Source organism: Nicotiana sylvestris, chromosome 5 (assembly GCF_000393655.2).
Source record: "Nicotiana sylvestris chromosome 5, ASM39365v2, whole genome shotgun sequence".
NCBI lineage: Eukaryota > Viridiplantae > Streptophyta > Magnoliopsida > Solanales > Solanaceae > Nicotiana > Nicotiana sylvestris.
In genome coordinates this window covers 175,878,402-175,900,915 of record NC_091061.1, presented here as the reverse complement: position 1 = coordinate 175,900,915, position 22,514 = coordinate 175,878,402, and positions in this window count along the sequence as shown.

Below are 22,514 nucleotides of genomic sequence, written 5' to 3'. Positions count from 1 at the left end.
AAGGAAATAAAGGAAATTGTAATAAGAATCCCGGCAAGGGAGCAACAAGTCAACGATTAAATCCCGGCAAGGGAACAACATCAATAACATCAACATCCCGGCAAGGGAGATAACAATTAAATCAACAATAGCCTGGCAAGGGTGACAATATAATGATCTCTTCTCTTTCTCATTTTTATTTGACGAATCACTTCACAACTCGAGCCAATGCTCTAGAGGTTCAATTATCACTTATACCTTCACAACTCATTTCACAACTCGAACCAATGCTCTAAAAGTTCAATTGTCACTTATACTTTCACAATTCGTCATACAACTTGAGCCAACGCTCCTCAATGTTCATAGGTCACAATTCTTTCCACAAACTTTATACAATAAATAGAAAACATCACCAAGGTATGAAAGATACAACAAAGTCATGATAATCACAATATAAAGACTCACAGGCATGCTAGACACCAATGTATAGATACTCATCACCATGCCTATACATCGTACTTAACAATTACTACATAGCAAATAAGACTCAACCCTTAATACCTCAAGCTAAGGTTAGACCAAACACTTACCTCGATGGCACGAACACAATTCACGATTCAATTTAGCTTTACCCCTTGATTCCACCATCAATTCGCTCGTATCTAATCACAAATTACTTAATTACATCAATAAATGCTAAATGAATCAATTTGAATGCATGAAAATGAGTTTTCTAAAGTTTTACCCAAAAAGTCAAAAATCGCCCCGGGCCCACATGGTCAAAACCCGAGGTTCGAACCAAAACCCGATTACCCATTCCCCCACGAACTCAAATATATAATTTGTTTTGAAATCGGACCTCAAATCGAGGTCCAAATTCCCAATTTTTTTGAAAAACCTAGGTTCTACCCAAAACACCCAATTTCCCCCATGAAAATCATTGATTTTGAGTTAAAATCATGTGGAAAGATGTTAATGATTGAAGAAAATGAGTTATAAACCACTTACCAATATTTTGGAGAAGAAATGTTGTTTGAAAAATCGTCTCTTATGTTTTTGGAATTTTGATAAATGAGAAATAACTGAAAATCCCGTCTTAATATACCTCCTCAGACTCCCTGTGTGGATTGCACAAAATCAACTGTAGCTGCACAGTCACCAGTGAAACTGTGCGGACCGTACAAGATCCACTGCGGTTGCACAGCCACCAGTGCGGACCGCACTAGCAAGTTCAGAGAGCTGTAGTTTTTCTGAACCTGCAATAGCCATGTTTAAGCCTAAGACACCCCGGAACCTATTCGAAATTCACCCGAGCACTCGAGGCTCCAAACCAAATATACACACAACCTCAAAAATATTCCACGGACTTATTCATGTACTCATATCGCCAAAATAACATCAGAAACATCGAATTAAACCTAAATATCAATGAAATTTATCAAAACTTTTTAAACATCACATTTTGCATTTATGGTCTGAATCACGCCAAATAGATTCCGTTTCTTACCAAACTTTACCGACAACATATGTAAATCATATCAAACGTGTACCGGGCTCCGGAACCATAATACGGGTCTGATACCATAGGTTTCACATAACATTTCAGTTTCAAAAACCTTTATATTTTTCAGAAAATAATTTCTTTCAAAAACTCATTTCTCGGGCTTAGGACCTTGGAATTCGATTCCGGGCATCGCCCATGTCCCATATTTCCCTACGGACCCTCCGGGACTGTCAAATCATAGGTCTGGATCCGTTTACCCAAAACGTTGATCGAAGTCAAATTAATTCATTTTATAGTCAAAATTTATTATTTTTCACAGATTTTCACATTTAGGCTTTCCGGCTACGCGCTCGAACTGCGCACGCAAATATGGTGATGCTAAAAGAGGTTTTTTAAGACCTCAGAACGCAAAATTTTATTTTAAAATAGGTCATCACACTAATAACCACTAAAATATAGTGGTTTCTGAAAGTTTCTCTTAATTAATCTAGTCAAACAAAGACTATATATAATTAAGTTATTACTTAAGCAAAATTTTCAATTGGAGGCACTCTTTCATGAATTTTCTCTTTTTGGCAATTTCTTTAAGAAGCATAAAAGTACAGAACCTAAATCGAACTTATTTTCCTTGTAAATGAAAGACCTATTCGAGTTTACATAAACTAACTAAACCGGCCATCCTTCCTTTCTGTCTTTTATAACTAGTTGTAGGTATATTTTGTACGCATAAATTTTCATAAGTGGTGTCTAACATTTGAAGAAGTGATTACTATAGTGTGACAAACAATGTCAAGTTTTGTATTTATACCAAATATTTTTATTTTATTATTAATTATATATATTTTTTATTTATTAGTAGTAAAATATTTTGGCGAAGTGGTGTCCCATAACACACCGCTTGGTGTTATATATATCTGCTCCTGGATATACTGTATGTATAAAATAGTGGCACTCGTAACCTCCGAATCCTGGATCCACCTCTATGAACTACAAATATAATCCTAGTTTGAAAATAAAAAAAGAAAAGAAGAAAAAATAGTACATTAATTGCTGGTGGGGTTGCAAAATGGTTAAAAGAAAATATGAATAAGAACCATGTTATCCACTAAAAAATGATTAAAAGAAAACAATTAACCACCCATATTATCCACTAAAAATGGTTAAAAAAATAGTTAACCACCCATATTATCCACCAAAAAATGGGTTGGATAATGAGTTATTTAAAAACGGGTCAAATATAGATAAGAACTATATTATCCATTTAGAAAATGGATAACCAATTGGTCTAACTTTTACATTTGCAAAGTCTCAGATTGGGCGTTCCTCAAGTTAGGGAGACTAAGAGTTCTCCCAAAAGGGATTATATGCAAGAAGTCATGGATAATATTATCTGTCGGGTGATAGAAAAATACTTATTGTTGTAAAAAGTTGGATGGTTATGGAGAATAAAAGGTTTAGCTTGAGGCGTGTCAAAGACACTGTCCTTAAGGATATTTCGTCCACACCGAGATAAATAATATTAGGCGTATCCCCCAGGATTCAACAAGCTCTTCTAGTATAACTAGGAGCAGAAACAATAAAGATTTATAAGAAAAAAACCCAACATAAAGGAAAGAAGAAGAAAAGTTTTTTTCTTACTATTTTCGCACTATTCTTCTATGTAAAACCGAAGAACTATATATAGTGCAAAGAAAATGCACACTCTGATATGAAACTGTCCAAGCCATAAAGGCTTTTTAAAAACTTCAGAAACGTATGCTTCAAAAACCGTTAAAATCATGTCCAAGCCATAAAGGCTTTTTAACTTTTCAAAAACGTAAGCTTCAAAACGTTATAACTATGAAATCAGATTGTTGGCAACCATTATAAACTTAAGGCCATTAAGACTCTTAAAGAATTGAAAGAAACACTCGATTGAATTTAAAGGTCAGATTGAAACGTTTCACACTAATGAGTATTCATTGGTCAGATTATTTGTCCCAAACTGAATTTAACATTAAACTGATTTCATTTACAAATATATTTAAAATAATTACTATTATAAAGACCCATTAATATAATAGCAAGAAAATAAATCCAGACATAATTTTAGAATATTTCTTTTTGAGATATTAAAAGTATTTTTCTATCAAACCCCCACATATCTCAAAAAGAATATAAAAATAATAATAATAAAATAATAAAATATTTTGCTGGGTTTCACAAATGAGCATAATGCGTCGAATCTGGTATCTCTTGGACTATGAACCAGACCTAGATAAAATAAGATTAAACTTACAGAATAATCGGTGAAGTTTAAACTTCTATGAACCAAGAATTCTTTTGTAAGTTTAGTGTCTTATCTATCACATTATACCCACACACACTTTGTTGTTTGACGCGGTTTTGCACTAATAGACCATGCACGTGCCTTGTTTTCATGAGTGCTCTAGAAATTTCGCCAAAATTTTTATAGGAGCGACTCTACTCCACACTCATATAGGTCCATCCATCAAGTGTATTCTGCAGCACAATACACCACCTATAAAAGGCTATGGATTAATAGATTAAGAGTTTAATAACTCAGCCTCTCATTCCTTGCAGACTTGCACTATATACACACATACACCATAGGAAGGGATATAATTTAATAGTACACATTTGATCAACTAATGACTTGTTATTACCCATATGAACCTACTTCATGGGATCTCCAATCACATAGATTGGGTTACCATCATAGTTGATATAACTCAAATTGGCAAAAGTCTCATTCCCCTCGATGTTTCAGATAATAATTTTCTTCCCAAAGGTTTAGTCAGAGGATCGGCCTAATTCACTTCTGACTTCACATAATTTATGGAAATAATTCCATCTTTTAGCAGTCGCTTTATCACACTATGTCTCAATCGGATATGTCTACTCTTCCCATTAAAGGATTTGTTTTTGGCAATGGCTATTGCAGCTTGGCAATCACAATACATTGACACAGAAGGTGTCGGTTTAATTCCTAGTGGAATACTCTCCAAAAGGTTGTTTAACCACTCGGCCTCATTGCCAGCTAATTCCAATGCCACAAACTCAGATTCCATGGTAGATCTAGCTATTATTGTTTCTTTAGCTGATTTCCATACCACAGCACCCCCACCGAGGGTGAACACATAACCACTAGTGGATTTTTGTCTCATCTGAATCAGAGATCCAGTCAACATCACTGTATCCTTCTAGTACAGTGGGAAATCCATTATATTTAATACCATAGTTCATGGTACCTCTCAAATATTTCATTACTCTTACTAATGCATTCCAATGATCATGACTTGAGTTTTGAGTATATCTACTCAATCTACACACAACATATGCAATATTAGGTCTAGTAAAATTCATCAAATGCATTAGACTGCCAATAACTTGAGCATATTTATTTTGATCTACAGCATCTCCCTTATTCTTTTTTAACTGACTACTAGCATCATAAGGAGTGCTTACAGGTACCACATCAAAATTATCAAATTTTTTAAGAATTCTTTCAACATAATGTTCTTGATTCAACATCAAACTATTGTCATCTCTTATAATTTTCATGCCTAAAATAACACTAGCTTCTCACATGTCTTTCATCTCAAAATTAGAAGACAAGAAAATTTTGGTTTTATGTACCAAATCAAGGCTAGAACTAAAAATAAGCATGTCATCCACCTAAAGGCAAATAATAACACATGTACCATCTACACATTTTGTATAACCACATTTATCTACTTCAATTGATGAAAAACCATCATTAATCAATACTTGATCAAATTTTTCATGCCACTGTTTAGGTACTTGCTTTAAACCATATAAAGATTTTAGCATTTTTCTTGGTCAGACACTACACAACCCTCAGGTTGCTCCATGTAAATTTCCTCTTTCAAATCACCATTTAAAAAAGCAGTTTTAACATCCATTTGGTGAATAAAAAGTTTATAAATAGAAGCCAAGGCAAGTAAAACACGAATTGAGGAAATTCTAGTTACAGGAGCATAAGTATCAAAATAATCAACATTTTCCTTTTGGGTAAAACCTTTTGCAACAAGTCTACCTTTGTATTTATCAACGGAACTATCCTGATTGAGTTTCTTCTTAAAAATCCATTTACAACCAATGAGTTTAGCTCCCGGAGGTAAATCAACTAAAATCCAAGTTTTATTTTGTAAAATTGAATTTAATTCTACATTAATAGTTTCTTTCCAAAATGAGGCATCAGACGAAGAAATAGCTTCAGAATATGTTAAAGGATCATTATCCACAAGATAAGTATAAAAATCATTACCAAAAGATTTTTCTTTCCTTGATCTTTTGCTTCTTCTTAAATCCTCACTTTCAAAATCACTTTGAATAATTGGAACATGTGAAATATTATCACTTGGAATAATAGGAGCATCAAAAATTTTCTCAAATTTTAAAGGAAAAATATTTTCAAAAAATTCAGCATTTTTTGTTTCAATAATAGTATTGTTTTTAAGTACATCACATTTGACTACTAAAAATCTGTATGCTGCACTATTTTTAGCATACCCAATAAACATACAATCAGATGTTTTAGATCCTATTTTCCTTTTCTTAGGATCAGGCAACATAACTTTAGCAAGACACCCCCACACTTTCAAATATTTCAAATTAGGTGGATACCCTTTTCACAACTCATAAGGAGTTTTACCTGATTTCTTATAAGGAATTCTATTTTTTAAATGACAAGCAGATAAAATGGCTTCACCTCAAAGATTATCCGGAGCACCAGAACTAACAATCATGCTATTCATCATTTCCTTTAAGGTCCTATTTCTCCTTTCGGCTACACCATTTGATTGTGGAGAATATGGCGGAGTTATCTCGTGAATTATGCCTTCTTTCTCAGAATAATCATTCAACAAAATAAATTCACCACCTCTATCGGATCTAACTCTTTTGATTTTCTTATCTAATTGATTTTCTACTTCATATTTATAAATTAAAAACTTATCAAAAGTTTCATCTTTATTTCTCAACAAATAAACTTTTGTATATCTAGAAAATCGTCTATAAAAGTCACATAATATTTTTCCCTCCTCTTGTCATAGTTTGTTTCAAGTCTCCTAAATCAGTATGAAATAAATTTAATAATTCAGATTCTCTAAATACTGAAGTACATGATTTCTTTGTTTGTTTAGCTTCTGCACAAATTTCACACTTATCAATATTTAAAAAATTAATATTTGAAATAAGACCTTCAGAATGCATTTTTTTAAAATAAGATAAACTAATATGTCCAAATCTAACATGTCATAAATTAAAAGAATCAATCAAGTAAGCAGAAGTACTAGCATTTTCATTGATAGCATTGAGTACAAACAAGTCATGGTTATAATAACCCTTGCCAACAAAATTATTATTCTTTGTCAACACGACCTTATTAGATTCAAAAGAAACTTTCACCCCTTTTTTTCCTAATAATCCCATAGAGACCAAATTAGCTCGGATACTAGGAACATGCAATACGTCATTCAATGCCAAAAAGAATTTCCTCAATTCGTGTTTTACTTGCATTGGCTTCTATTTATAAACTTTTTATTCACCAAATGGATGTTAAAACTGCATTTTAAATGGTGATTTGGAAGAGAAAATTTACATGGAGCAACCTGAGGGTTGTATAGTGTCTAGCCAAGAAAATAAAGTATGTAAATTGCTAAAATCTTTATATGGTCTAAAGCAAGAACCTGAACAGTGGCATGAAAAATTTGATCAAGTATTAATTAATGATGGTTTTTCATCAATTGAAGTAGATAAATATGTTTATACAAAATGTGTAGATGGTACGGGTGTTATTATTTGCCTTTATGTGGATGACATGCTTATTTTTAGTTCTAGTCTTGATTTGGTACATAAAACCAAAATTTTCTTGTCTTCTAATTTTGAGATGAAAGACATGGGAGAAGCTAGTGTTATTTTAGGCATGAAAGTTATAAGAGATGACAATAGTTTGATGTTGACTCAAAAATATTATGTTGAAAGAATTCTTTAAAAAATGTGATAATTTTGATGTGGTACCTGTAAGCACTCCTTGATGCTAGTAGTCAATTAAAAAAGAATAAAGGAGATGTTGTAGATCAAAATAAATATGCTCAAATTATTGGTAGCCTAATGCATTTGATGAATTTTACTAGATCTGATATTGCATATGTTGTGTGTAGATTGAGTAGATATACTCAAAACTCGAGTCATGATCATTGGAATGCATTAGTAAGAGTAATGAAATATTTGAGAGGTACCATGAACTATGGTATTAAATATAGTGGATTTCCCACCGTACTAGAAGGATACACTGATGCTAACTGGATCTCTGATTCAGATGAGACAAAATCTACTAGTGATTATGTGTTCACCCTCGGTGGGGGTGTTGTGGAATGGAAATCTGCTAAACAAACAATAATAGCTAGATCTACCATGGAATTTGAGTTTGTGGCATTGGAATTGGCTGACAATGAGGCAGAGTGGCTAAAGAATCTTTTGGCAAGTATTCCACTAGGAATTAAACCGACACCTTCCCTGTCGATGAATTGTGATTGCCAAGCTACAATAGCCATTGCCAAAAATAAATCCTTTAATGGGCAGAGTAGACATATCCGATTGAGATATAATTGTGATGACCCAAAAGGTCATCACTTGTGTTGCAAGTGCATTTAGTGTTTCGAGGCCTAAAAACCTTCCTTTTATCCTACCTTGATTTGCGTGCATGGTCCGGATCTATATCCGGAAAGCCTTCTATGTGAAAATAAGAGAAATAAAAATTTTAGAGTTAAAATTTGATTATGGTTGACTTTGGTCAATATTTTGAGCAAACGGATCCGGATCCATTTTCTGACCATCTCGGGAGGACCGCAGTAAAATATGAAACTTGGGCGTGTGCCCGAAAATGAATTCCGAGGTCCCAAGCCTTAGAAATCAATTTTTGAAAGAAATTATTTTACTGAATTATCTAAGAAATAAAGAAAAGAATTAATGTGTGAAACCATTGTTATCGGGCCCGTATTTTGGTTTTGGAGCCGCTGTACAAACTTGTTATAGTATTTGAAAGATAACTGTGAAGTTTGGTGAAACACGGAGTTTATTTGACGTGAGTTGGACTTACGGTTGAAGAGTTATAAACTTTGAGAGTTCTTGATGAAAATATTGAGTTTTGAGTTTTAATTCATGATTTTACATGTTATTTTGATAATGTGATCACACGAGCAGTTCCATATGATGTTTTTGAGTTAGTATGCACACTTGGTTTGGAGTTCCAAGGGTTCGGGTGAGTTTCGGGTAAGTTCCGGGATGTCTTAGGCTTAAAATCATAGTTGTTGCAGGTTCAGAGAAGTGGAAAGCCTCTGAACAGACTAGTACAGTCCGCACATAAAGGAATGCTACCGTGGAGGGGCTTGTGCGGCCGCACTGGATTTTGTGCGGACCGCGATAAGGTCTTTGCGACCGCACTAGATTCTGTGCGGTCCGCGATGAATAATATTTCACTGGTCCAACTTCGAAAGCCTATATAGTTTGATATACTAGAAATTTTTAGATGATTCAAAAACGAAATTTGTAGTCCTTCGTGTATAGTTTCCAGAAATGTAAAGAAATCATAATTTGGATATTTGTAGAAAACGTTATGGCCAAAATACTAGAACATGTCACTGCAATCAACCTGGTGAGCTGCGCAGCCGCACTCCATATTGTGCGGTCCGCACATGGGGTCTGAGAGGGGTATATTAAAACGGGATTTTCAGTTATTTTTCATTTTTCAAAACCCCAAAAACATATGAGGCAATTTTTCAAATAACCTTTCTTCTCCAAAGCATTGGTAAGTGATTTCTAATTCGTTTTCTTCAATCATTAACATCTTTTAATATGATTTCAACTCAAAATCAATGATTTTCATGGGGGAAATTAGGTGTTTTGGGTAGAACCTAGGTTTTTCAAAAATTAGGGATTTGGAACTCGATTTTCGGTCTGATTTCAAAACAAATTATATATTTGGATTCGTGGGGGAATGGTAATCGGGTTTTGGTTCGAACCTCCGGTTTTGACCATGTGGGCCTAGGGCGTTTTTTGACTTTTTAGGTAAAACTTTAGCAAATTCATTTTCATGCATTGGGGTTGATTCATTTAGCGTTTATTGACGTAATTAAGTAACTTGTGACTAGATACGAGCGAATTGGTAGTGGAATCAAGGGGTAAAGCTATAGTTGAATCGTGAATTGTGTTCCTGGCATCGAGGTAAGTGTTTGGTATAACCTTAGCTTGAGAGATTAGGAGTTGTGTCTTATTTGCTACATGTTAATTGTGGAGTACGACGTATAGGCATGGTGACGAGTATCTATACGTTGGTGTCAAGCATGCCCGTGAGTCTTGTATTATAATTGTTATGACTCCGTTGTGGTTTATTGTGCTTCATATGTTATTATCACCATTGTTCCCTTGCCGAGATGTTTGTTTGATATTAATGATCCCTTGCCGAGATGTTTGTTTTGATTGTATTGTTCCATTGCCGGGATGTTGTTGAAATATCATTGTTCCCTTACCGGGAAGTTGTTATATTACTCTTGTTCCCTTGCTGGGATCCCTTGTGATTATTGTTGGCTTGTAAATGGGAGCGGGTGGTACGCCTACCACAAGATATAATGAAATGGGAGAGGGTAGTATGCCTACCACAAGATATGATAAAATGGGAGCGGGTGGTATGCCTACCACAAGATATAATGAAATGAGAGCGGGTGGTACGCCTACCACAAGATAAATGAAATGGGAGCGGGTGGTACGCCTACCACGAGATAAATGAAATGGGAGTAGGTGGCATGCCTGCCACGAGATAAATGAAATGGGAGCGGGTGGCACGCCTGCCACGAGATACAGAAAATGGGATCGGGTTGCACGCCTGCAACAAAATGTGAAAAGAAAGTGAAATCTGCCTTTGTCTTCCTTATTCTTGTTAGTGGTTGGATTTTGATTCCTTTATAATTCTCTTGATATTCTGTTTTATCTGTTTTCCCCGAAGCATGTTTTCCCTTCCCATCTTTATTTGTTTATTCTGTTTTACTTTCCGTTGTATATTATATAACTGCACAGGTTTATTTGGTAGTCTGGTCCTTGCCTCGTCACTACTTCTCTGAGGTTAGGCTAGACACTTACCAGCAAATGGGATCGGTTATGCTGATACTACAATCTGCACTATGTGCAGATCTCGGAGCATCTTTCGGACTATAGTGTGGAGGCTACCTCCAGTCCACGCGGAGATCCAATGTAGACCTACAGGCATTTGCAGGCCCTGACGTCTCTTCTATTCCTATTTCTTGTTTCATTTTCCTTTTGTTCAGAAACAGTGTATTGTCATTTTCTTCAGACTTTGTATGTAGTAATCTCTTAGACCGTCTGTTACACTGTGACACCAGGTTTTGGGTGTTTTAGGTTTTAAGAGTTGTAATAGATGCAGATTCCAGATATTTAATTGTTATCTTCCGCTTAAATATTTAAAGTTCTGATGTTTTCATGTTATCGTCTTATATTTGTTAAAAAGAAATAATTGGTTAATAAAGTAATTAGATTAAAGGTTTAGCTTGCCTAGCTCACACTAGTAGGCGCCATCACGACTCCCGAGGGTGGAAAATCCGGGTCGTGACAAGTTGCTATCAGAGCTCTAGGTTACATGGGTCTCACAGTTCACAAACAAGCTTAGTAGAGTCTGAAGGATCGGTACGGAGACGTCTGTATTTATCCCCTAGAGGCTACAGAGTTAGGAACAACTTCACATTTATTCTCTCTAGTCGCGCGGTTTGGTTTCTCAATGCTAATTGAACTTTTAGTTCTTTTGCAGGTGGTGAGAACACGCACTTCCTCATCCACTGACCAGCAGCCCGAGCCCCCAACAATAGCTTCCACGAGGGGTAGAGGGCGAGGCCGAGGCCATTCTAGAGGCCGAGGTAGAGGCAGAGTTCAGCCCCAAGCAGCAGCACCAGCGGCGGAGCCCCAGGTTGACTTTGATGATGAGGTTCCAGCCCCACCAGTTCCAGTGGGCCCCGCTCAGGTCCCAGAGGGGTTTATTGCTACCCTAGTTCTTCAGGATGCTCTGGTCCGTTTAGTGGGCCTCATGGAGAGTGTCACCCGAGTAGGCTTGCTTCCTATAGAACCAGCCGTCTCTCAGGCTGGAGGAGGAGCCCAGACTACTGCTACTCGCACTTCGGAGCATGTAGCTCCCCAAATTCAGACTCCAGCTGTTAAGCCAATTGGAGCAGTTCAGCCGGGTATGGTAGCTCAGACCGGTGATGGAGCAGCTATGTCTGCCGATGCTTTGTGGAGGTTGGATAGGTTTACCAAGCTCTTCACTACTACTTTCAGGGTGCATCTACTAAAGATCCCCAGGATTATCTAGATAGCTGTCACGAAGTTCTCAGGAACATGGGGATAGATGAGACCAATGGGGTTGATTTTGCCATTTTTCGCTTGTCTGGATCCGCCAAGACTTGGTGGAGGGATTTCTGTTTGGCTAGATCAGTCGGATCGCCAGCCTTGACTTGGGAGCAGTTTACTCAGCTATTTCTGGAGAAGTTTCTCCCCATCACTCAGAGAGAGGCCTATCGGAGGCAGTCTAAGCGTCTCCAGCAGGGTTCTATGACTGTTACCCAGTACGAGACCAGATTCATTGACTTGGATCGTCATGCTCTTGTCATACTTCCCACTGAGAGAGAGAGAGAGGGTGAGGAGGTTTATTGATTATCTCATTCAGCCGGTTTGTCTTCAGATGGCTAGAGAAACTTGGAGTGAGATATCTTTCTAGGAGGCTGCCAATGTGGCCCAGAGTTGAGATGGTTCTGTCACAGGGAGGTAGTCATGGGTCGGACAAGAGGCCTTGTCATTCAGGTAGATTCAGTGGTACCTCGTCTGGAGGTAGGGATTCATATGGTAGGGGCCATCCTCCCAGGCCTTTCCAGTCTGCACTTTAGGTTTCTCACGGTGCTTCAGGTTGTCGTGGTTCTCAAATGTAGTATTCTGATCAGCAGTCCTACAGTGCATCACCAGCTCCTATCAGTGCACTGCCACTTCAGAGTTTCCAAGGTCATCGGCCCCAACAGCCGAGGTCTTGTTTTACTTGTGGCGACACAAGGCACATTGCTAGGTATTGCCCTCGAGCTTCGAGCAGTTTTCCGCATCAGGGTTCCTGTGCTATGGTTCAGGCACCAGGTGTTCCACAGGCTGCCCAGCTAGCCAGAGGTGGGGGGAAGAGGTGCTAGAGGTGGAGGTAGAGGTGCCAGAGGTGGAGCTCAGACCACTAGAGGTGGAGGCCAGCCAGCAGCGGGCCATCCCAGAGATGTAGTTCAAGGCAATGGGGCCTAGCCCCGATGTTATGCTCTTCCAGCCAGGCCCGAGGCTGAGGCTTCCGATGCAGTTATTATAGGTACGGTTCTGGTTTGTGATAGAGATGCTTCAGTGTTATTTGATCTAGGGTCTACGTACTCGTATGTGTCCTTTTATTTTGCACCATATCTGGTCATGCCTAGTGATTCTTTAAGTGATCATGTTTATGTGTCTACGCCGGTGGGTGATTCTATTGTGGTAGATAGAGTCTATCGTTCATATATAGTTATGATTGGGGGTCTTGAGACTCGTGTATATTTGTTGCTTCTGGACATGGTTGACTTCGATGTTATATTGGGAATGGACTGGTTATCACCTTACCACGCTATCTTGGACTGTTATGCCAAGACTGTGACCTTAGCCTTACCGGGTTTACCTCGTTTAAAGTTGAGAGGGACTCCTAGTCATCCTACCCGTAGTGTTTTCTCTTATGTGAAGGCTTGGCGTATGGTCGAGAATGGGTGTTTAGCCTATTTGGCATATGTTCGTGATTTTAGTGCTGAGGTTCCTTCTATTGATTCTGTACCCATTGTTCGTGAGTTTCCTGAGGTTTTTCCTTCAGACCTGTCGGGTATGCCACCCGACAGGGACATTGACTTTTGCATTGATTTCGCTCCGAGCACTCAGCCCATTTTTTATCCCGCCGTATCGTATGGCCCCGCCTGAGTTGAAAGAGTTGAAGGAGCAGTTGCAAGACTTGCTTGAGAAGGGTTTCATTAGGCCGAGTGTTTTGCCTTGGGGTGCGCCGGTGTTGTTTGTTAAGAAGAAGGATAGATCGATGAGAATGTGTATTAATTACCGGCAGTTGAACAAAGTTACAATCAAGAATAAGTATCCATTGCCTAGGATTGATGATTTGTTTGATCAGCTTCAAGGTGCCAAGGTATTTTCGAAGATTGACTTGAGATCTGGCTACCATCAGTTGAGGATTAGGGCATCCGAATGTGATGAACCAAAAGGGTCATCACTTGTTTCTAATTGAAATCTGTGTCTCCGAGGCCTTGAAAACCTCATTTAGAGTTGCCTCGATTTGTGTGCGCAATCCATACGCGTAGCCGAAAAGCTTAAATGTGAAATCTTGTGAAAATTGCTATGTTTTGACCTCGAAATGAATAAATTTGACTTCGATCAACATTTTAGATAAACGGACCTCAACCCATGATTTGTTGATCCCGGAGGGTCCGTAGGAAAATATGGGACTCGGTCGTATGCCCGGAATCGAATTCCGAGGTCCCCAGCCCGAGTTATGAATTTTTAAGTGAAATTGTTCTCTGAAAATGTTTAAAGAAAATGAAAATGAAATCTGATTAGAAAGCAATGGTATCGGGCCCATATTTTGGTTCTGGCGCCCGGTACGAGTCTTATATATGTTTTGAATCACTCCTGTAAAGTTTGGTCAAAAACGGACGTCGTTTGACGTGATCCGGACCCAAATTGGGAAAATTGATGTTTAAAAGGAAATCTGAGAAATTTCATGGGTCTTGAGGCTCAATTCGATGTTCATGATATTATATTGGTGATGTGATCACATGAATATGTTCATAGGGTATTTTTGAGGTAGTGTGCATGCTTGTTTAAGAGTTTCGAGGGCTCGGGTGAGTTTCTAATAGGTTCCAGGATGCCTTAGGCTTTAGAAGATCAGATGTTGCTGGTTCAGGAATTTTGACATGTCTCTAAACCCTCTTGCGCGGTCCGCGAGCAATCACGTGCGGCCGCGGTCGCCTTGAGCGGTCTGCGGTGGGTGTTGTGCGGCCACGGTCGGCTTGGTGCGGTCCGCACGGGGCAATGATCCGCAGGTCTTCAGGGAGCCTGCGCGGCCGCGGTCTGCAGTGGGAACTTCAGAGGGGTATAAATACACGTGAATTTCAGTTATTTTACACTTTTCAAAACCCCAAAACATAAGAGGCGATTTTCCAAACAACTTTTCTTCTCCGAAACGATTGGTAAGTGATTTTTAACTTATTTTCTTCACTTCTTAACATCTTTTAACATGATTTCAACTTCAAATCAAAGATTTTCATGGGGAAATTGGGTGATGTGGGTAGAACCTAGGTTTTTCTAAAATTAGGGATTTGGACCTCAATTTGAGGTTCGATTTCAAAACAAACCATATATTTGAATTTGTGGGGGAATGGGTAATCGGGTTTTGGTCCGAACCTCGGGTTGCGACCACGTGGGCCCGGTGGTGAATTTTGACTTTTGGGTAAAACTTAGGAAAACTCATTTTCGTGCATAGTAACTTATGACTAGATTCGAGCGAATTGATGGTGGAATCAAGAGGTAAAGCTATAATTGAGACTTGAGTGGTGTTCAAGGCATCGATGTAAGTGTTTAGTTTAACCCTAGCTTGAGGGATTAGGAGTTGAGTCATATTTGCTACTTGCTTCTTGTTGAGTACGACATATAGGCATGGTGACGAGTATCTATACGTTGGTGTCAAGCATGACCGTGGGTCTTAACTTGAAAGTTGTTGTGTTTTTGAATGACACCTTGTATACTTTAATTAAAGATCCTCTATGATTAAGTATTTCCATTAATTGAACTGAGTACTAGCAAAGTGAGATTGGTTATAGCTGATTCTCCCTTGCCGGGATGACTATTTCGATATCCTTGTTCCCTTGCCGGGAAGTTATTATATTACTTATGTTCCCTTGCCGGGATTTCTTGTGATTGTGTGATGAACTGAAATGGGAGCGGGTGGTACGCCTACCACAAGATATTATGAAATGGGAGCGGGTGGTACGCCTACCACAAGATTGATGAAATGGGAGCGGGTGGTATGCCTACCACGAGATAGAATGAAATGGGAGCGGGTGGTACGCCTACCACAAGATATAATGAAATGGGAGCGGGTGGTACGCCTACCACGAGATAGAATGAAATGGGAGCGGGTGGTACGCCTACCACAAGATTGATGAAATGGGAGCGGGTGGTACGCCTACCACAAGATATTATGAAATGGGAGCGGGTGGTACGCCTACCACAAGATTGATGAAATGGGAGCGGGTGGTACGCCTACCACGAGATATGAGAAATGGGATCGGGTTGCACGCCTGCAACAAGAGGAAACTGAAAGTGAAAGTTGCCTTTATTTTCTTCATTTGTGATAGAAGTTATAGTGCTAGCTTCCTTATTATTCCCTGTTATTTCTTTTAACTGCTATCCCCCGAAGCATGTTCCCCTTCCCTAGCTTTAACTGCTTATTACTTGTTTACTTTTCCGTCATATATTATATAACTGTACAGGTTTATCTGGTGTCTGGTCCTAGCCTCATCACTACCTCGCCGGGGTTAGGCCAGACACTTACCAGCACATGGGGCCGGTTGTGCTGATACTACGCTCTGTGCTCTTTTGCACAGATCCAAGTTTTGGATAGCAGCAGTAGTGCGGGAGCCAGCCTTCAGTCCAGTGAGACACTGAGGTAGCCTTGCAGGCGTTCGCAGGCCCGACGTCTCCTCTATCTTTTATTTTCGTCTGTTATCTCATATATTCGAGACAAATAGTTTATATTTTCTTTCAAACGGTTGTATTTAGCACTCTTAGATGTTCGTGAGTAATGTGACACCAGTTCTTGGGTAGAGGCATATGTTGATTCTTGCATTATTATTCAGTTTTCTTTAAATTTAAGTCTTCCGCATATTTATTTAATTCCGTTGCTTTCCTGCTATCGCCAATAATTGTTAAAAGAAGTAATTGTTAACGATGTAAGCAGTTAAGGATTGGCTTGTCTAGCTCTCATTAGTAGACACCATTACGACTCCCGAGGGTGGGAAATCCGGGTCGTGACAAGTTGGTATCAGAGCTCTAGGTTTCATAGGTCTCATAACTCACGGACAAGCTCAGTAGAGTCTGAGGGATCGGTACGGAGACGTCTGTATTTATCCCCCAGGGGCTACCGAGTTAGGAAAACTTCACTTTTGTTCTTTCTTGTTGTGTGGATTTGTTCCTCAAATGCTAATTGAACTTCTACTCTGTTCTTCGCAGATGGCGAGAACACGCACTTCCTCATCTACTACTCAGCAGACCGAGCCCCCTATTGCAGCTCCCATTAGGGGCAGAGGGCGAGGCCGAGGCCGTGCTAGAGGCTGAGGTAGGGGCAGAGCTCAGCCCCGAGCAGCGGCACCAGTGGTGGAGCCTCAAGTTGGTTTTGAGGAGGAGGTTCCAGCCCCAACAGTTCCGGTGGGCCCAGCTCAGGTCCTAGAGGGGTTTTCGCTACCCTAGTTCTTCAGGACGCTCTGGTTTGATTGGTGGGCCTTATGGAGAGTTTCACCCGAGCAGGTTTACTTTCTGTAGCACCAGCCACTTCTCAGGCTGGAGGAGGGGCTCAGACTCCTGCTACATGCGCTCCGGAGTAGGTAGCTCCCCAGATTCAGGTTCCAGCGGTTCAGCCAGTAGTGGCAGTTCAGCCGGGTGTAGTGGCTCAGACCGGCGATGGAGCGGCTATGTCCGCCGATGCTTTGTGGAGACTGGACAGATTCACCAAGCTCTTCACTACTACTTTCAGCGGAGCTCTTTCTGAGGATCCCCAGGATTTCCTATATAACTGCCACGAGGTTCTCAGGAACATGGGCATTGTTGAGACTAGTGGGGTCGATTTTGCTGCATTTCGCTTATCTAGATCCGCCAAGACTTGGTGGAGGGATTATTACTTAGCGAGACCAGCCGGATCGCCATCTTTGACATGGGAGCAGTTTTCAGTGTTGTTTCTGGAGAAGTTTCTCCCCGTGATGTAGAGAGAAGCCTATCGGAGGCAGTTTGAGTGCTTTCAGTAGGGTTCCATGACGGTCACTCAGTATGAGACTAGGTTCATCGATCTAGCTCTCCATGCTCTTGTCATACTTCCCACCGAGAGAGAGAGAGGGTGAGGAGGTTTATTGATGGTCTTATTCAGTTGATTCATCTTCAGATGGCCAAGGAGGCCGGGAGTGAGATTACATTTCAGGAGGCGGCCAATGTGGCCCGCAGAGTTGATATGGTTCTGTCACAGGGAGGTGGTCATGGGTCGAATAAGCGGCCCCGTCATTCAGGTAGATTCAGTGGTACCTAGTTTAGAGGTAGAGATTCATATGGTAGAGGTCATCCTCTTAAGCCCTTTCAGTCAGCTCTTCAGGTCTCCCATGGTACTTCAGGTGGTCGTGGTTCTCAGACGCACTATTATGATCAGCAGCCTTACAGTGCACCATCAGCACCTATCAGTGCACTGCCACTTCAGAGTTTCCAAGATCGTCAGCCCCAGCAACCGAGGGCTTATTTTACTTGTGGCAACACGAGGCACATTGCTAGGTATTGCCCTCGAGCTTCGAGCAGTTCTTCGCATCAGGGTTCTCGTGCTATGGTACAGGCACCAGATGTCCCACAGCTTGCCCAGTCAGCTAGAGGCGGGGGCAGAGGTGTTAGAGGTGGAGGTTGAGGTCCTAAAGGTGGATCTCAAGCCGCCAGAGGTGGAGGCCAACCAGCAACAGGCCGTCCCAGAGAGGCAGTTCAGGGTGGTGGGGCCCAGCCCCGATGTTACGCACTTCCAGCCAGGCCCGAGGCTGAGTCTTCAGATGTAGGCATTACAGGTACTATACTAGTTTATGATAGAGATGCTTCAGTGCTATTTGATCCAGGGTCTACGTATTCGTACATGTCATCTTATTTTGCCCCGTACCTGGTCATACCTAGTGATTCATTGAGTATTCTTGTTTATGTGTCTACAGCGGTGGGTGATTCTATTATGGTCGACCGAGTTCATCGTTCTTGTATTGTAGTGTTTGGGGGTCTTGAGACCCGTGTTGATTTGTTGCTTTTAGACATGGTCGACTTCGATGTTATATTAGGAATGGATTGGTTATCCCCATACCATGCTATCTTGGATTGCCATGCCAAGACTGTAACCTTAGCCTTACCGTGTTTGCCCCGTTTAGAGTGGAGAGGGACTCCTGGTCATTCTACCCGAAGTATTATTTCATATGTGAAGGCTCGACGTATGGTCGAGAAGGGGTGTTTGACATATTTGGCTTATGTTCGTGTCTCCGGTGCTGAGGTTCCCTATATTGATTCTGTGCCTGTGGTTCATGAGTTTCCTGAGGTTTTCCCTTCAGACCTGCCGGGGATGCCACCTGACCAGGGCATTGATTTCTACATTGATCTGGCTCCGGGCACTCAGCCCATTTCTATTCTGCCATATCGTATGCCCCCACCGGAGTTGAAAGAGTTAAAGGAACAGTTGTAGGATTTGCTTGAGAAGGGTTTCATTAGACTCAGCATTTCGCCTTGGGGTGCACTGGTTTTGTTTGTAAAGAAAAAGGATGGTTCGATGAGAATGTGCATTGATTACTGGCAATTGAACAAGGTCACAATTAAGAATAAGTATCCATTGCCGAGGATTGATGATTTATTCGATCAGCTTCAGGGTTCCAAGGTATTTTCAAAGATTGACTTGAGATCTGGCTATCACCAATTGAGAATTAGGGCATCCGATGTCCCAAAAATAGCTTTCCGCACTCGGTACGGGTGTTATGAGTTCTTGGTTATGTCATTCGGGTTGACTAATGCCCCAGCAACGTTTATGGAGTTGATGAACCGAGTGTTCAGGCCTTATTTGGACTTGTTTGTGATAGTATTTATTGATGATATCCTGATATATTCCTGCAGCCAGGAGAAACACGAGCAACACCTCAGAGTGGTTCTTCAGACTCTGAAGGATAGTCAGTTACATGCTAAGTTCTCGAAGTGTGAGTTCTAGTTGAGTTCAGTGGCATTCCTGGGTCACGTTGTATCAGTAGAGGGTATTCAAGTTGATCCAAAAAAAAGATTGAGGCAGTCAAGAACTGGCCTAGACCAGCATCAGCTACAGAAATTCGGAGTTTCTTGGGATTGGTAGGCTACTATCATCGGTTCGTAGAGGGGTTCTTATCTGTTGCAGCCCCGATGACCAGGTTGACCCAGAAAGGTGCCCAGTTCAGATGGTCGTACGAGTGTGAGGCGAGCTTTCAGAGGCTCAAGACAGCCCTGACTACGGCGCCGGTGTTAGTTTTGCCCACAGATTTAGGGTCTTACACCGTTTATTGTAATGCATCTCGCATTGGACTTGGTTCAGTGTTGATTCAGGATGGCAAGGTCATTGCCAATGCTTCGAGGCAGTTGAAGGTTCATGAAAAGAACTATCCAGTGCATGATTTGGAGTTGGCAGCCATTGTTCATGCATTGAAGATTTGGAGGCATTACCTGTATGGCGTGGCATGTGAGGTGTTCACGGATCATAAGAGTCTTCAGTATTTGTTCAAGCAAAAGGAGTTGAATTTGAGGCAGAGGAGGTGGTTGGAGTTGTTGAAAGTTTATGACATTACTATCCTATATCACCTGGGAAAGGCCGACGTGGTGACCGATGCTTTGAGTAGAAAGTCAGCCAGTATGGGCAGTCTTGCTTATATTCCAATCGGTGAGAGGCCGCTTGCTTTGGATGTTCAGGATTTGGCCAATCAATTTGTGAGGTTGGATATTTCTGAGCCTAGTTGAGTATTAGCTTGCACGGTTGCTCGTTCTCCGTTATTGGAGCGTATCCGTGATTGGTAGTTTGATGATCCCCATTTGTGTGTCCTTAGAGACATGGTGTAGTGTGGGGGTGCCAAGCAGGTTACCTTGGGTGATGATGGAGTTCTGAGATTGCAGGGTCGAGTTTGTGTGCCTAATGTAGATGGGCTTCGAGAGTTGATTTTAGAGGAGGCCCATAGTTCCGGGTACTCTATTCATCCGGGCTCCGCGAAGATGTATCAGGATTTGTGGTAGCATTATTGGTAGCGTAGAATGAAGAAGGATATCGTTGCCTATGTGGCTCGGTGTTTGAATTGTCACCAGGTTAAGTATGAGCATCAGAGGCCTGGTGGTTTATTTCAGAGGATTGAGCTTCCCGAGTGGAAGTGGGAGAGAATCACTATGGACTTCGTTACTGGACTTCCGTTGACCCGGAAGAAGTTCGATGCAGTTTGGGTCATTGTTGATAGGCTGACCACGTTAGCACATTTCATTCCTGTGGCAGTCTCATATTCGTCCGAGAGGTTAGCTGAGATCTATATCCGGGAGATTGTTCATCTTCATGGTGTGCCGATATCTATCATTTTGGACCGAGGTACGCAGCTCACCTCGCGTTTCTGGAGAGCAGTTCAGCGAGGATTAGGCACCCAGGTTGAGTTAAGTACAACATTTCATCCTTAGACGGATGGACAGTCCGAGCGGACTGTTCAGATATTGGAGGATATGCTCTGAGCTTGTGTTATTTACTTTGGAGGTTCGTGGGATTAGTTCTTGCCTTTAGTAGAGTTTGCCTATAACAACAGCCACCAGTCGAGTATCCAGATGGCTCCTTATGAGGCTTTATATGGTAGGCGGTGCCGATCTCTGGTTGGATGGTTTGAGCCGGGAGAGGCTCGATTGTTGGGTACAGATTTGGTTCAGGAGGCCTTGGACAAGGTCAGGATCATTCAGGATATGCTTCGTACAACTCAGTCCAGGAAAAAGAGTTATGTCGACCGTAAGGTTCGAGATTTGGCATTCACGGTTAGTGAGCGGGTGTTGCTTCGAGTGTCGCCTATGAAGGGCGTGATGAGATTTGGGAAGAAGGGAGAGCTTAGCCCTAGGTTCATTAGTCCATTTGAGATCCTTGATCGAGTGAGAGAGGTGACCTATAGACTTGCATTGCCGCCTAGCTTATCAACCGTGCATCCAGTGTTTCATGTGTCCATGCTTCGGAAATATCACGGCGATCCATCCCACGTGTTAGATTTCAGCACTGTCCAGTTGGACAAGGATTTGTCGTATGAGGAGGAGCCGATGGCTATTCTAGACCGATAGGTTCGCCAGCTGAGGTCGAAGAGTTTTCCTTCGGTTTGTGTTCAGTGGAGAGGTCAGCCCCCTAAGCATCGACCTGGCAGTCCGAGTCCGATATGCGAGACCGGTATCCTCATCTTTTCCCCGACTCAGGTACTTCCTTCTTCTGTCCGTTCGAGGACAAACGATTGTGTTAGAGGTGGAGAATGTGACGACCCAAAAGGGTCATCACCTGTTTCTAATTAAAATCTGTGTCTCCGAGGCCCTGAAAACCTTATTTAGAGTCGCCTCGATTTGTGTACGCAGTTCGGGCGCGTAGCCGGAAAGCTTAAATGTGAAATCTTGTGAAAATTGCTAAGTTTTGACCTTGAAATGAATAAATTTGACTTCGGTCAATATTTTAGGTAAACGGACCCGACCCGTGATTTGACGATCCCGCAGGGTCCGTAGGAAAATATGGGACTCGGGCGTATGCCCGGAATCGAATTCCGAGGTCCCCGCCCGAGTTATGAATTTTTAAGTGAAATTGTTCTCTGAAAACGTTTAAAGAAAATGAAAATGAAATCTGATTAGAAAGCAATGGTATTGGGCATGTATTTTAGTTCTGGAGCCCGGTACGAGTCTTATATATGTTTTGAATCACTCCTATAAAGTTTGGTCACAAACGGACGTCGTTTGACGTGATCAGGACCCAAATTGGGAAAATTGATGTTTAAAAGGAAATCTGAGAAATTTCATAAGTCTTGAGGCTCAATTCGATGTTCATGATGTTATATTGGTGATGTGATCACACGAATATGTTCGTAGGGTGTTTTTGAGGTAGTGTGCATGCTTGGTTTAG